Below are 15,010 nucleotides of genomic sequence, written 5' to 3' on the forward strand. Positions count from 1 at the left end.
ATCACATGCAACCATACCTCCAGGTAGGAGGTGGGGCGATATAGAGTGATCATCCCAAGGAGGAGGGGCAGGATCCTTGAGGTACCCAACCTCTTGGATGAGACCTTGCTACGGGAGCCCTGATGTGGAGTAGCAGGAACTGACTAATTGGGTAGAGACAGATGCAGATGGAATGACAGAGAGAGCTACAGTGCAGGGAATCCCAGGACAGCGCAAAGCATGCAGGCAATAGCAATGCGAGAGGCACAAGTGTGTTGCATAGTGTAGGGTAGCATAGAGAAGGGTGCAATGGTGCGAGACACATGGAGATGTTGCAGTAGCGCAGAGGTCAAAGAGGGAGCACTTGTCAGCTACAGGTAAAGCTTCAGCATCAGAGTATGTTTCTAGCCCAACAGAGAGGTTAGTTGGGAGTTTTTTTTTGTTCCAAGAGTTGCTGGAGCAACCAGACTTGGTAGATGTGTTGCATGCAGAACATTCCAGAGGTACAAGATTGGGTTTGAGAGGAAGCCTTTATTGTTGAGAGGGAGTGTTGAAAATTGGCAACAAGAAATTACTAAAAATAGAAGTGCTAAAAATAACATTGCTAAAAATAGTAGTTTGGGTATCTGTGTTAGATTGGGCAATAGGGATGAAAAATGTAAGTGCCAAAAATAGAAGTTCTATTTTTAGTAATTCTAGTTGGATTCCTATTTTTAGGTGATCCCTGGTCTAAAATAGGAAGTAAAATTCGAATTTGGTCTTACCAGCAGTTTAAATATTAATTAATTATCCATGAGTTAATTAGTTATGGAAAATTAAACTTGAAGTCTTTGTGAGAACATGTAATAATTTCTCCACTGATTGGGGAATGTGTCCTTGACTTGCTCCACTGATTGAGGAATTAAGGATGAGTTCTATATTGAGAGAATCAGTTGACTTAGTCAAGTTTAGTTAGATTAATTTAACAAGTTGTTAAATTAATGAGATACAATTTGTTAATGCTTGCATGCATGTGACAACTGTTATTTTCAGATAATTGAGTATTCTCTCATGGATAACTAATGCATGATAGTTTAGACAGAGACCTAGTTGAGATCAGAGAAGGGACAGTGTAGTATCAGTTGGATGAATATTTTTCCTATAAAGGAAGCTCATCCATGATGAAGATTTATCTCCTTCAAGTTTGTGTAGTTAGATCAGAGGTTAGTGAGTGTGTGAATATGCCAATTCACACAGGTGGTAGCACTAGACCTCAAGGAAATTTCACAAGGAAATAGGAGGCTTGGAGGGCAGAGGAGAAGGTTTGTGAGAAGCCTTTGACTATCTATGAGCAGCAAAGGGATTGTACTGAGAGTTGGATAGCTTTTGGGCTAAGGCTTTATGTAATCCAGACTATATTTCGACTTGTATGATAATACATAGATGGAGTTTTAGGTAGGTGCTTTCCCCGAGTAAATTCTTCTGTGTTATGTGTGATTGATTCCTTCTTATCAGTTATATGTGTTCTTATTGATGTTGCTCATGGTTGATTAAGATTCCGCTAAATTGTTTGTAGAAGTAGATCAAGTGTTTTTCTTTAGTACATTGCATTACCAGGTTGATCTACAGGTGGGAAATTTCTACATGGTATCAGAGCTAGCTGATTTGTAGAAAAAGTTCTACATGGTATCAAAGCTAGCTGATTTGTAGGAAAAATTCTACAAAATTCTACATTTCTGTAGTAGTTCCTGGAGGAGGTGGAGGACAGAATTTGCACTGAACAAGTGTTGAAATATGGCAACAAGAATATTCCAATTTAATTTTTCCTTGAATTAAATTGTGAATTAAAATCAAATTTAGTCTTAACAGCTACTTGGAAATAATTAATTAATTTATTTTAAATTAATTAGTTGGAGAAATTCAAGTTAGAAGTCTTTCTGAAGTCATGCAAGAGTTATCCCTTAAATTAAGGAGATAATATTGAGTTATATTTGAGTTGTAATTAGTTAATTCAGTTTACTGAGTTAAGTCCAGTTAAATAGTTCCAAACTGTTTGAGGAACTAATAGTGAATTAACAGTCAATTGATGCATTAATTCACTCAACTAGTGCTACTCCAGTTAATTGAAGATTCCCTCATCAAAAACTCATGCATGTCTATTCTGAGAAAGACCTAGTTGAGATTAATGTTCAAGGACAATGTACTATTAGTTTCATGTGTTTTCTCATGGAGAAAACTCATGCATGTAGTCAAGGGTTCATCCTTGAGGATTGCGCAGTTTTGAAGGCTTGTTTTTCCACTTGGTAATAGGCTAATCATCCACAAGGAACAATGCAAGGAAATAGGAGCTTGGAGGGCAGAGAAGAAGGCTGGAGAGAAGCCAAGATTCCCTGTGAGCATCTATGAGGATTGTACTGAGAGCTGGCTAGCTACGAGAGGTAAGGCTTTGTATAATTCCTATGTATTTCCACCATGTATGATAATAAAATAGTGTGGGGTTTTTATCTGAGACTTTCCGCAGAGCATTTTCATTTGTATTGTGCCATTAATTCTTCTTCTTCTAGTTATATTATTCAACTTGATCTTTAAGCTTCCGCAAATTGATAATAGAAGCAGGTTATAGTATTCTGCTTTGATTTATATTGCATTATCGGGCTAACCTATCACAGATTTTCTACAACATGCCCCTCGAAGTGAGCCATCCAATTCTCTAGTTGTTCCACTTTGTCCACTAGATGGTCTTGTCCCCGCTAGACTACCACCACTCACTCCCTAACTTGGCATTGGAAGTAATGCATGCGTTCTAATGTTCCCATCAACTCATCATGCTTTTCCTGATTAATTCGTCATGCCGCATCTACCCGGTCCACCAAGGATTGGATTAGGCCTCAACAGTTTTCCAAGCAGTAGTGTTGCAATCCCTATGGGTTTGGGCTATCATAACAAGCATCGTTTGGAGATGCATGAGCCCTCCTGTGCCCACCACCTCTCTGAGAGCCAAGAGTCTGCATACTGCCACCACTATCACCATGCTGAGTCAACTTCCCTCGACTTTGACCACCTTGTCGACCAACGTGAAGTCCACCACCTCGCCCTCTGCACTTTCCAGTACCTGCACCCTGAGCCTTGCCCACCAGTTTTCTCCTACTTCCATCCACCATGGTTTCCAATGCAAGGGCCTCCTCCCTCCCCATCCCTGGATTCGTCAGGAGGTTAGACTGCCTGCATCGAGGATTAGGACACATTTTCTACCACCCAATCACCCCCAATTTTGCCATACCTGTTGCTCCATCTACTAAAGTGAATTGTTGCCATCCTGTCTACCAAAGCGAACTTAAGGTAGTGCCATAAGCATGACCTTCACATTCCCCGCCACACTAGTCACTCCACTATATAGAGCTGGCTACCAGGAGGGCGACAATACTCCTGAAGCATGACGCCTCCCAAACACCGCCCTCACCATGGCACTTCCAGCTTTTACAGAGATGATCCTTACCCCAAATGAACTAGAAAATAACATTTTCCTTCACACTGTGTCTACCAACCCAGTTCGACCCCACAAGGCCCAAGAAAAACTAGGAATTGGGCTCCATTGTACGCAAAAAAACACAATTCCACGAAGAAAATCAAGAAACCACCAATTTTTTCATGCCTCTGACACCTCTTTCGTTGCCGAGCAGGAGGCCAAGTATAGTTCCACCACCAAACCTGAGCACTGAACCGAAATCCCAACACCTTCCTCGTACCGCTTCTCAACCCGTTGTCACTTCCCTTTTCCAAGGCGTCGTAAATACTCACACGCCTGAGAGCTAATGCTCTTGTACACCATTCCGTCCTCCGCATGGTATGAGGGGGCCTAGAGGTACGACCCTCCCCTCTGACCAATTTGTCACTCCTCATGGGACCCAAAGGCCATGTTATTCTCGATTCTCACCCCCATTAGGGATTTTAGATTGTAGATATTAATTTTCTCTAGTGCACCATATTTTGTTTTCCCAAATGGCTAAGGGCCAAAAAGTCATAATGGAAATAGATGAGTGATGTATTTTAATATTTTGACATATGTTAAGAGAGAAATATATTAAAAATAGTAAACCCATTGTTAAAAAAAAGTTACCAACTTAATGAGAATTGTAACATCAAAACGAGAACTCTAGCCCAAAAACCCCTATTTTTATACAAAAACATGAAAAAAAACCCTGAAAATGAAAAATGTTGATGTTGCATTAACAATTTTTTTTGGCAGGGGAGGGGGGAGAGGGAGCGAGGAGGTTAAAATTCCAAATTTTTTAACAACGGCATTAAAAACCAAAATTTTAGTACAATAAACATGAAAAAACACCTAGAAAATGAAAAGTGTTGATGTTGCATAATTTTTTTTCTCAAGTTAAAATTCCATTTTTTTAATAGTGACATTAAAGACTACATTTTTTGTTCAATAGACATGAAAAAATACCTTGAAATCGAAAATTGTTAATGTTGCATCAACACTTTTTTTAGTAATGGCATTAAAAAAAATATTATGACTCCGAAAAATGTTAAAATTTCAATAATTTTTTATAATATCATCAAATATAAAATATTATGAGTACAAAAATAAAAAAATTGCAACAATTTTCAACGGTGGCGTTAAAGACAATATCTGGAATTGGGACTTTGGAAAACCTTAAAATTTCAACTTTTTTTATATGGAATTAAAACCAAATATCATGAGTATAAAAAACCTTAAATTTTAAATATATTTCAATCATGAAATTATAGACCAAATATCGTGATTAAAAACAACCGTAAAAGTGAATACCTAAATTAGACTGTCATTATACAAAAAGTTTTTTTGTTTTGTTTTCAATGCTGAAAATATAGCTCTTTTAAAATATTAGCTTAAGATAACTTGACACATTGCAACAAAAACTTAAAAATAAACCATCAAATTGATGTGAAGTGGAGCTAGACTTGACATATTACAATGAAAACTTAAAAAACAACCATCAAATTGACAGACAGTGGGGGCATACTTGATCCATGTAACGTAAACTTAAAAATCAAGTATGAAATTGAAACATAGTGATGATAATCATGATGACGATGGTAATTAACATCCACTAAGACCAATGTGGTCTATTGGACCTTAAGAAAATAAGATATTAATTGAGACTTTTTAATATTTTATTTAAAGAATAAGGTTGCTATTTAAGCACCGATACAACCCTTGCAGTAAAAAAACAAAGTAAAATAAATAAATAAAAATGAAAAAAGGAAACAATTTAAATAATAATAATAATAATAATAATAAGTAAAAATAAAATATAATAATAATTAAAAAAAAACAAATTTAAAAGAAATTATTAAAAAACTAAAAAAAATCAATCATAAAAAATTCAGAAAAATAACAATAAATAACCCATAAAAGAGAAATATTCAAACATAAAAAAAAATCAAAAGAAAAGAAAAGAAAGTATTAAAAAAAATGAAATTAATTAAAAAACAAATAAACATATTTTAATAAAAAAATTGGAGGCTTGGGAGACAACCAACATCTCCCTTCCCGCTCTGCCAGTGAAGCTTCTAGAGGATCCCAATCAATTTAACTCCACAAGCATGCGAGCGAAGATAGTTTATGGGTATTATGAGATGAGGGTTACAAGTGTCGAGAAATTTTTTTTTAGTGTTGAGTTAGGTGGATTTTAGTCCAGGCTTCTCTGGGATTTTATTGTTGGGTTGGCTTGTGTTATTTCATCGACGATATTACAAATGCATTTTGGGCTTCTGGGTTGGAGAAAGGGCTAGTCATTTGGGACCTGGGCACATGGAATTCACGCATTTCAAATAACATTTTCTTACGACATGTGCAATTGTAAGCTTCTGGGTGTTTTTTTTAATCTATCGTTAGCCTTAAAGTCTTGGTTGAAGGTTTTGATGGAGCTTGGTCCAGTGGTTTTCATGGAAAATGGGGTGAGCTTAGCGTTTGGGTTGAAGATGCTCAACAACCACAAATTGTGCATACGGTCAACTCCCCTAGAATTCCAGGTACCTAGTTTCGATCTAATTTTCATTTTAAAATGAAGTTTCTTCTGTGGGGCTTCTAGAATAAGGTATGTGGCCTGTTGAGTTTGAGTATGGAAGAATGTAGGGGGCCCAAAGAATCCCTAGGTGTCTTGTGCTCCCCATTCTCATTGAACTCTATCATTAGGGTTTAGGGAGGACTGGGGTTGGGAATTCGAGGGTTTTTCTCAATAGGGGAGGTGGACAACAATTCCTTTTCGAGAGGACAAGATTGCAGAATGGTGGTGGGGTAGAATTTTTGTATAAGGGTTGGCCATCTAGTAAGTGGATGTTGGTTTGGCATTGTTTAGAAATCAATATGTGATGAAAAGGGTCCAAAAGGTGTTGGAGACAACTGGTTGGTGGTGTGGGGTTTCGTAGGTACATTTGGCCAGAGTTTGTGGGTGCGTGGTATGCCTAGGTGGACTCAATGCCTTGTGCAAAGGGGCCCTGTTAGAGATGGTTTGTGTAGACACTTTCTTGTGAATAGTGAGGGAACCATCATTCGCTAAATAGGAAGGGCTCACTCCGATGCTGGTTCGCAAGGTCAAGAGGCTTGTCACTATGTCGAGTAGGTGAACAATGGAGAGGAGCTCGAGCAGCAACAAGTAAACTCACCAGTACGCGTTGATATGCCTCCACACTTTAAACATCTTGAAACTTAGATTCGTCGGCTGACAACCATGGTGGAGAAATTGGCTCATAACAGACACAGTGACTGCAATGAGATCATCTCTTTCATGAATGATCTCTAGCATAATCAATGACAAATGATGGACAGGTTGGCTTCTCTCCATTTAGGAAAAAAGCAGCTCTAGTTGAGGGTAGACAATGTTAAAGGAAGGATGACACATATGGAGGCTCATATCCGTGAAGCCTCCTATTAGCCACATGGCAATGAGATGGAAGACCCAAGTATGGGTAACCATGCTAGTTAGGTATGTTAATTGGTTGTATTTTGATCCTTAGTCAACTTTGGTCTCAGTGGGAAATCTTTGTTTGGTTGCTTTGCTTTGTTATGTTGTTATATGTATCTTTTTGTCGGTATCATCTAGCTAATAATTCTAGTAGGAATGAGGCTAGATGTGTTTTGTTCAAAATATCATCACGATGTAAATTTTCAAGGAATTAATAGAATTTGTTAACTTATATAAAAATCTCTCTCTCTCTCTCTCTCTCTCTCTCTCTCTCTCTCTCTCTCTCTCTCTATATATATATATATATATAGTTCAAAAAACACTATTATTTTTGTTTTTAAATAGGGAATAAAAAAAAAGTGGTGGCGTCGATCATGGGTATCAACCCCGCCCTGAAATTATTATTTTGTTTTAGTATTTTTCTTTTTGATATATTTTTTTTAATTAATTCATATATATATATATATATATATATATATATATATATATATATATAAAATTCGTTTTTGTAGTTTATGTTTCTTATTTTTTTTTTTGGGGCTTGTTTTGTATTTTGTTTGTTTCGTAATATTTTCATTTTTTTATTTTTTTTTAAATTAATAATATTTTATTTCTCTATTTATTATTTCGAAACATATTTTTTTTTAATATTTATCTATTTATTTTTTTAAATTTGTGTGTTCCATTTTTTTAATTAATTTTGATTTTGATTAGTTTATATGGTCTCTTTTCTGGCTAGTTTCTTTGTTTTTGTTTTTCTTAAATAAATTTATCATTTTTTTTAATTTTAATTTTTATTAAATTTAGTTTTCCAATTTTTTTATTTTATTTAAACAATTTAATTTAATTTTGCTATTTTGATTTTTTGTTGTTGTTGCTAAAACTCTTTTTTTGTTTATTTTATTTTATTTTTTTGTATTTATTTTATTTTTTAAACTCTGTTATTTTTACTTAAATTTTTAGGTGAATCATTATTTTTGGAAAAAACACTTGTAATATTATCATCTCTAGACATAAAATTCTTTAAAAAAATAAAAAAATTGTTATTTTTTCAACCATTTTTGGTTCATCTTTTTTCCATATCATTTTAGTGAAAAGGTTGAGAAATGTGTACTTCTTTTAATCAAATCTATATGCAAAATGTATATTATTTTTTCAAGTGTTTAATTTTTTTTTTTTTTTAGTAAAAATTATTTTATGGGTATTGAAGTATTAAATAACGATAGATAAATATATGCATCTAATATCGAAGTGAGCGATGACGAGCACCACGAGCGAGAGAAGGGTTTCTACTGCATGAATTTTTAGATTCGTCACTTCGAGCTTGGAGAAATGGTTGTTGCTGAGGGGGCTGGATCTCATCCCTCATATGTCCTTTGCGTATGGACTAGAAAAGGTGGGCTGTGAATAATTTAGCAGTCTAGTTAGAGGAGATAACCTAGACACTATTAGAGGCGTTTTTTCTTCAAATTTCATTGGGTTATCTTTTGTTGATCTTAGTGGGAACTTGGTGCTCATGGAGGTTCACATATTCAAATTTTTTCTTCCCATCCGGTTTGGTTTTTAAAGGGGCTTATAACACATATTTCAATAAAATTGGAAAAATATTCCAAGAAACTATCACAATCAAATTTCACTAAATTTGGAATTATGTAGTGGATCTCTGAATATACATATTATAGATGATTCAATATTCGAATTAGAGGAAGAGACATAAGTTGTCCCATTATACACATCACGGATGGATTCAATATTCGAATTGAAAGAAGAGACACCGTTAGTCAAATTACATGATATGTAATTCGAGAGGTTTTGGCAGCCCTTTCCTCATGAAGTGACCAATAGAGAAATTTTGAGGTGTAAAATGGGTCTCCTAAGGAATATTATAAAATAATAGTGGAAATAATAAAATAAGATTAGATTACATCATCAAATTTTGGAGGGAAAAAAGAAAAAAACTACTTTTTCAACTCGCATTTTTAACTTATCTCCCTACGATTTTACTCAAATTTCGATTGAGAGCACTCGGTGGATGCAGAATTTAATTCATGATCCAAGAAGTACCCATGTAGCATACATTTGATGGACCCCGATATATGAAAAATGAGAAATACATGAGCTTTTTTCTTCATGAAATCATTCTTTTCATCTATTTCTCATTTTCATGTAGCAAGGTCCATAAAAAGAATGCAACATGGGTACTCCTTGGATGGGGAATCAAATTCCGCATCCAACAAGTGCTCCTTCTTGAAATTTGAGTAAAACGTAAGGAGATAAGTTGAAAATTTGGTTTTTTATTTTTTATTTTTTAATATTTTTACTTTTTTACTCCAAAAATGGTGAATCATCCCCCATGGTTGATATCATTGTCTTGAATCCCATTTGTTCTTATAAAGTTGATTTTGGTTGTACATTTTTGTTTTGAGTCCCATTTTAGACCTCAAAATTTCTCTAATGATGGATTCGTGTCCCAAAATGGAGCTCCCACGCATCACCGGATTTGTTAGGGGACATATGGAAGTTGAATCCCATTGTTATTAAATTTTATGTGAATTTTACTATTAGCATATTCACATTAGCTACCTAGAAAACACATTAAAGAAAGTAGGAATTAAAGGGGTAAGATTTAGAATTCACAATGCAAATCATGACCAAGGATTTGCATGCCCAAGGGCTATAGAGGCACTAATGTGACATTCATTATGCAAGAATGATCATGGGATAGAAAAAAGTAGAAGGCTCTGGCTATAATAAGAGGAGGATTTCCCTCGCATGTTTAGAGAAGTTTGATGGGTATTCACTTCGATTGCAAGATGTAACAGGGAGAGGTGAATCAATCAAAATGTCGCAATAGCTAAGAGAAGGAGGATAACAACTATTCTATAGATCACCAGCCAACTTCAATGGATTTTTACAATCAATTTAATAATCACGCAGGGTGAAATGGTCCTATCGGAGTCTATGTTAGGTTGTGTTATATTCTTTCCATGACTAGCCTATGTAGTTTACGGGGGGACAGAGCCCCCCCTTAGTTGCGCCAACTGCGTAGCGAGGGGACAGAAACCCCCCTTGTATAGGGGGTTTGAGGGGGGAGGTTAGCCCCCCTCTATGGGGTCTGCGGTAGCGCCCCGGGGAAATTTTTTTGGGACCCTATATTAGGTTGGGCAGTCCTACCTATGGTTTTTTGTGCATGGTTTTCGCACACGCGATGGTTTTTAGCCCATGGTGTTGGACGCGATGGTTTTCGGTCCATGGTATTGGATGCTTCGGCATGTATAAACATCTATTGTAACATTGAAAAGAACATAATGAAAAATCAAGCTGGTAGTCCCGATTTTGGGATCCAGGAGAAAATATCTGTGTATATGTGTTTTATGTGTTATGCTCTCGCATTGTTTATCTTTTGTGTTTTAGAATTCGTATGCAGGTAATTTCTGCACAGGGTTAAAACCTACATTTGGTATCAGAGTTGTTTTGGCTTCAAGGGGACACCTTTGTTGCTGAGGGGTTTCGCTCGGGCCTATGGTAGACTCTGTTCAGTGGGAGATATGCAGGATCGATTTTAGTAGTGAAAGAAGATGGCAAGCAATGGAAAGATAGAGATCAATAAACTTAATGGTCAGAGTTTTGAGTTATGGAAGCTCAAGATGGAGGATCTGTTGGTGGATAAAGATCAGTGGATCACGGTAGATATGGGTACTAAACCAACAAGAGTGTTTGATGAAGAATGGAAGAAGTTGGATCAGAAGGCTAAGAGCACAATACAGTTGTGTGTCTCAGATTCAGTATTGCTGAATGTATCAGGGGAAGCTATGATGAAGGCTTTGTGGGACAAGTTAGGGACTTTGTACCAATCTAAGTCTATAGTGAATAAATTGTTCCTACAGAAAAAGCTGTATAACCTAAGGATGAAAGATGGAGACTCAGTGACAGAGCATCTGAATGGATTTAGTACTGTGGTAAGTCAGTTATTGTCTATTGATATTAAAATTTCAGATGAAGATAAGTGCATTAGTTTGTTGTGTTCTCTACCAGATTCGTGGGATAGTTTGCTTATTACAATAAGTAGCAATGCAACTGCCTTGCAGTTTGATGAAATAGTCTCATCCTTGATGATGGACGAGATGAGACGGAAAAATATGGAGAGCCAGAATGGTGATGCCTTGTCTATATGAGGATGGTCCCAGAATAGAAACAAAAATAAGTCATTGAGTGGGAGATCTAAATCTAGAGGGAGATCTAAATCTCCAGGAAAACCTGTAAAGGTGGTTTTCTAGAAATGCGGAAAGGAAGGGCACTGCAAAAGGGACTGTAGATCTAAAGCTCCTGACAAAGGAAAGGGATCTGATGATGCTCCTTCTGCAGATGCGAAAACCACCTCAAATGAAGGTTGGGATGTGTACTTGGCTTCTTCAAGTACACATGTAGATCATGAGGCATGGTTGATTGACTCAGGTGCATCCTTTCACTTCACTCCCCATAAAGAGTGGTTCTGCGAGTATGAGAAATATGATGGTGGTGATGTCTTCTTGGGGGATGATAGGAAGGCTAGAATCATTGGTTGCAGAAAAGTAAAGTTGAAGATGCAAGGTGGAAGGGTTAGAACACTTCCAGGCGTTCTCCATATTCTTGCATTAGCCAGAAATTTGAATTTTGTAAGCAAGCTGGATGATGCAGGTGTAAAAATAGTGTTCGAGAAGGATACCTACAAGATGGTTTAGGGAGCACTAGTATTAATGCGGTGAGTTCGAATTGGAACTCTATACAAGATGCAAGGTAGCACTGTTGTTGATGGGTGCAACAGTTTTGTGGTTCCTGAAGTGGAGTAGAAAATCTAGTGGTCTCTGGAGAGAAAACCATGTTGTGGCATCAAAGACTTGGACATATTGGAGAGAAGGGCCTTCGAATATTTCGTGGTAAAGTTATGGTAGAAGGTATGAGTAATAGCTCTCTGGATTTTGATTTCTGTGAAAATTGTCTATATGGGAAGTGGAATCGGGTGAGTTTCCCCTCTTGTGGTAAGAGGGTGAAAAAGATATTAGAGCTTGTGAATAGTGATGTGTTTGGACCTGTGAAGGTTCCATCACTTGGTAATTCTGTGTACTATGTACCATTTATAGATGACTTCTCAAGGAATACATGGATATATTTCCTTAAGAAGAAATTTGAAGTCTTTGACAGGTTTAAAGAATTTAAGGCTTTGGTGGAAAACCAGATAGAGAAGAAGATAAAGGTGTTGAGATCAGATAACGGTCGAGAGTTTTGCAGCAAGGAATTTGAAGAATTATGTAAGAAGTGTGATATAGCACGACAGAAGACTACTCCATACACATCTGAGAAAAATGGAGTTGCAGAAAGAATGAACAAGATATTGATGGAAAGGGCAAGAAGCATGCTCAGTGGTGCCAGGTTAAGACATGAATTCTGGGCATAGGTGGTGGATACAACATGTTACCTTGTCAACAGATCACCTTCATCAGTGTTGGAGGATAAGACTCCACAAGAGGTATGGACTGGTAAGAAACCCTCTCTTTCACATATGAGGATATTTGGATGTGATGCATATGTACATGTTCCAAAGGAGAAAAGAACCAAGTTGGATAGTAAATCTGAAAAGTGCATCTTTATTGGGTATAAGGATGGTTTAAAGGGTTATAAGCTTTGGAAACTAGTAACAAGGAAGGTTGTGTATAATTGATATGTGGTGTTTAGAGAGGTGAAAGATGTTATTAAACATGAAGTCCCATCAAGGGAACCTGAGAAGATAGATTTTGAGCTAAAGGAGGAAGAATCAGACTCTACAGCAGAGGAGGAATCAGAAGATGAAGAGCCATAAACTTTGGGTGTCAGAAGATTAGTTTGAGAAAGAAGGTAGCCATAAAGGTATAGTCCATCTGATTTCTGTTCAAATTTTTGCTTTATCTATTACTGATGATGATCCCAGAACTGTGAAGGAAGCAGTAGATTCAGAGGATGGAAAACTCTAGAAAGAGGCCATGGTTGATGAAATGGCATCTTTGCACAAAAAGGAGGCTTGGGATTTGGTGGAGTTTCTGACTAGAAGGAAACCCATTGGTAGCAAATGGGTGTTCAAGAAGAAGACAAATGTAGAAGGAAAGGTGGAGAAATACAAAGCTGGGTTGGTAGCAAAAGGTTATTCCTAGGTGTCAGGAATTGATTTTGGTGATATTTTCCTCCTGTTACCAAGGTAGCTTCTATTAGATTACTTCTATCTGTTGTTGCTGCTTTTGATTTTGAGGTAGAATAGATGGATGTGAAGAAAACATTTCTTCTGGGGGATTTGGAAGAGGAGATCTACATGAAGCAACTTGAAGGTTTTGCGGTGAAGGGTAAGAAAGAAATGGTATGTAAGTTAAAGAAGTCTCTTTATGGATTAAAATAGTCACCAAGGATGGGGTATTAGTAATTTGATACATTTATATGGGGACTTGACTTCACCAGAAGCAAAGCAAATCAATATGTGTATTTTAAATTAGTTGGTTACCGTGTTATTTATCTGGTCTTGTATGTGGATGATATGTTGCTAGTTGGAAATGACAAAGAAATTATCCAAGATTTGAAGACCTAATTGTCCTCCAAATTCCACATGAAAGATCTTGGTGCTGCAAACTATATTTTGGGCATGAAAATTAAAAGAGATTGGGAAAAGAGGAAGCTCTGGTTAAACTAGAGGAAGTATGTCGAGACAATACTACAAAGGTTTAATATGTAGGATAATAAACCAGTGAAGGTTCCTATTCCTGTAGGTGTGTAGTTATCTACTGAACAGTGTCCCAAGACACAAGAAGAGGAAGAGGACATGTTCCGTGTTCCATATGCAAGTGCAGTTTGTAGCCTAATGTATGTAATGGTCTGTACTAGACCAGACATTGCACATGCAGTGGGAGTATTGAGCAGGTTTATGTCAAAACCAGGAAAGGAGCATTGGACAACAATGAAGTGGGTTTTCAGGTATTTGCATGGCACTAGTGATTATGGTTTGTGCTACCAAGGAAGACCAAGATTGGACAGATTTTGGATATCCATGGCTTTGTTGATGGAGACTGGGCTGAAGATCTGGATCAGAGAATATCTACAAGTGGGTATGTGTTTAACCTATTTGGAAGTGTAGTCAGCTGGATGAGTAAGAAACAATCTGTAGTGGCATTATCAACTACAGAGGCAGAATACATGGCAGCCACTCATGCAAGCAAGGAAGCAGTTTGGTTGCAGAGATTGTGTTCATGTATGGGGTTAGTACATGGAACTATAAGAATAGACTGTGACAGCCAAATTGAAATTTTCTTGGCAAAAAACCCTGCTTATCATTCAAATACAAAGCATATTGATGTGCAGTATCACTTTGTGAGGGATATGATAGAAGACAAAAAGGTGTTGCTTGTAAAGGTGGACACTTTGAAGAATACTGCAGATACATTGACAAAATCTGTGAGATCTGAGAAGTTATCTTGGTGTAGAGAAACAATGGGTGTTTTAGGGCTGGATAAATGACTAAGCTCTAAGGTGTTGTGCCGACTACACAATGGGGGGGTCGTAGGGGGTTTGAGGGGGGAGGTTAGCCCCCCTCTATGGGGTCTAGAGCAGTGCCACGGGGAATTTTTTTTTGGACCCTATATTAGGTTGGGCGGACCTACCTATGGTTTTTTTTTCATGGTTTTCGCACATGGTTTTGGACGTGATGGTTTTTGGTCCATGGTATTGGATGCTTCGGCATGTATAAATATGTATTGTAACATTGAAAGGAACATAATGAAAAATCAAGCTGGTAGTCCCAGTTTTGGGATCTAGGGGAAAATCTTTGTATATATGTGTTTTTTGTGTTATGCTCTCGCATTGTTTATTTTCTGAGTTTTAGAATTCGTATGCAGGTAATTTTTGTACGGGGTTAAAACCTACAGTCTAGAGCTTGTGTTGAGCTAGTAAATGAGAAGTTAGATTTGTTGGAGGCTAAATTAATGCGCGTGTAGGTGGAATTTGACCAAATGAACATTAAGCTTAGAGCCTTGGTTTCTCCTTTCAAATCTAAATCAACAAGGGACAACAACGAAGAAGAAGAAACCTCTGGAGTGAAA

The sequence above is a fragment of the Pinus tabuliformis genome, chromosome 9 (genome assembly GCF_031772625.1).
Source record: "Pinus tabuliformis cultivar Carrire ecotype Pingquan chromosome 9, CPIR1, whole genome shotgun sequence".
In the NCBI taxonomy this organism is placed as follows: domain Eukaryota; kingdom Viridiplantae; phylum Streptophyta; class Pinopsida; order Pinales; family Pinaceae; genus Pinus; species Pinus tabuliformis.